At 29.7% G+C, this 2,606-nt stretch overlaps 1 long non-coding RNA gene across 1 annotated transcript; it reads right to left on the bottom strand.

Annotated features, from left to right (window-relative positions):
- LOC107850081 lies at positions 1 to 1,027 on the bottom strand. The gene is made up of 3 exons (XR_001668447.2): positions 916 to 1,027; positions 450 to 526; positions 1 to 272 (listed from the first exon to the last, which is right to left on the bottom strand). It is a non-coding gene; the product is annotated as an uncharacterized LOC107850081 (long non-coding RNA).
- Between the last annotated feature and the right edge of the window lie 1,579 nt (positions 1,028 to 2,606).

The raw sequence follows: 2,606 nt of genomic DNA on the forward strand, positions 1-2,606 counted from the left end.
TACACCAGTTTGTCGACTATCCAATGTAATAAATTCAACAATCATCATATTTCTAAAACTTCAGTGACACTAGTTATTCGGTTTTGCCTGCCAGGCCTTAAGGGTGCTTCGACATCGCTATGAGCATTTGCTTCATGTTTTCCCATGCCATATATAGTCCCACAATAGTGCAGCAATATGTACGAAGTGTGTTGGGTTTGAACTCAATCAAAGGAACTCTTTTACCATAAGAAAGACACTCTGCGTATGTTACCATATACAGACCACAGTCCCTACAAAAAAAAAATTGAATAATAAAATTTAATTTCTACAAACGATATCGGTAAATGTATATTAAAGTACTTACAAGCTTTCACTTAATTGTTGGACCAATTCTTCTGCAAATAACACATCAAAAAGATCTGACAAGTTTTTATCTTTGTATATTAGATAGTTATGAAGATCAATACCTTTCTTTTCGTAGAAATTACAAGCTTGGGACACAATGGGGTAATCTCAGCTAATTTTTGTATCTCAGCCAGAACAACTGCATAGTGACCAGAGAATTCATATAAATTATATAAGAATATGCATCTCTCGGAGAATGATAAAATTGCGAGAACCCAATGATGTTTCTCAAATTTAACAAAAAAAAAATCTTGTAAAACTTTAAAAAAATAACAAAACACATTAAAACTACACCTTAAACCGTATAAATCAACAAAATACAACCAGCATATCAAAAAATACCTATAACATGCATATGTATTTTTAACAGAACAAATCACCTCACTGCAATTCCTAAATACATATCAGGAGAAACATAAAATAAATATTAACTCACTGAAAAAATACATATTACCCCAATTGATAAAACTCTACAGAAATCCCTAAATATATAACAGTAAATAAAATACATATACAACGAAAAAATACCTCTTCCTCCATGTCTTCTTCAGATTCATTAGCACAAAGAGTTCTCAACATCGTCATCAACATTGTTTGACTTTTTAATTTCTTTTGTTTTTCTTTTCTTCTCATATTTGTTTTTAATTTGTTCATCTTTTGGAGAAAAAACTTTTTTCAACCACTTTTTTCTTCAAAATATCAGCTATCTTCGAAAAATTCAACCAACAACAACAACAAATCAACCCAAAATCATCTACAATATTCATTCAACTCCGATTAGCCTCCATTTATCGCAACAAAACAAAACTTAGTTCCAATTCTCATCCAAAATTTAATTTTTTCAACTATATCAACTCATAAAACATCAAATTTAACTGAAAAACAAACAAAATAAAATTCAGCAAATTTGATGACCTTGATTCTCCATTAACAACTACAAAAATCAAAACCTTAAAGATGAAATGGAGAAATTATTTACAGTACAAAATAAAAAAAAATATGTATTGAGAAATTGATAACATGCAATAACTGAATTAATTATTTACCTGAAATTGTGGAACAATAATCGTGGAAAAGACATTAAGAAGGAAAAATTTTGAAAGAGAAAATCTGATAAGAAGCATGAAAAATGGTAAAGTATAAAGCAATTAAAGGAAAGAGAAGGTTTTAAGCGTAAATAATGGAGCCTGCTTTTAAGATGCGGTAATTGTGGTCCCCCACTTAAAATAATGCTACAAATGCTACGCAACGTAATTAGGAAAAAGTGTTGCTATTTTTTATAATTTAGTACTTAGGTATGCTAACATATGTATTTTTCCCTTGTTTTGTTGGTCTACTTTTGTGGTCCAATTTAAAATAGGAAAAATTACAGAAACTAGCATACTTAAGACCTTAATTACAATAAATAGCAACACTTTCTCAAAATTATAAGTTATAGTAAAAGTAATAATATTTTAATCATTATATTAAAAAGGGTGTGGGTTTCACCCACTTTTTTACCTTTCCCTATTTTCACTCCGCTTTTTTCAATTCCCTCCCATATTTCACTCTACTTTTTTCAATTCTCTCCTATATTTCACTCCACTTTTTTCAATTTCCTCTCATATTTCACTCCACTTTTTTAATTCATTTTTTTTTCAAAATTGTGCTCCATCAAATAAGGTAAGTTGATATTTAGAGTATTTGCATGTTATCTTTTCATATAATTTATATTTTTTTCTTCATCTGTTTTCTTCATTTTTTTTTGGAGAGGGAGGGGGGGAGTATTTTTTTTAATTGAAAGATTGTGAAGCCAGATTGTATATGTATTTATGACTAATGCATATATATTTTTCCAGATATGCATATGTATTTTTGAATAATACATATGTATTTTCTAGTTATTCGCACGTTTTTATGGGGATGCATTCTATATTTATTGATTTGATGATACAATATCAACAACGGATACACAAACAAACACCAAAACAGTCCACAAGTTGGAAGAACCGAGGACCCCTTTGGTGACCACTCTCAGATTCACAACAACAATAATGAAAACACAATAACAAGAAGATATTAAGGTGTTCAACACCTCTAAAATCAGCGAGCCAACAAACTAGATTAACAACACAAACACAAGAACAAGAAGAACACAAAGTCTCAATTTTGGGACACCAAACCCGAGAATGTACAACAACAAAAATGAAATAGATAGATAGTTAACTTGACATACAAAT

The sequence above is a fragment of the Capsicum annuum genome, chromosome 12, assembly GCF_002878395.1.
Source record: "Capsicum annuum cultivar UCD-10X-F1 chromosome 12, UCD10Xv1.1, whole genome shotgun sequence".
NCBI classification, from domain to species: Eukaryota; Viridiplantae; Streptophyta; class Magnoliopsida; order Solanales; family Solanaceae; genus Capsicum; species Capsicum annuum.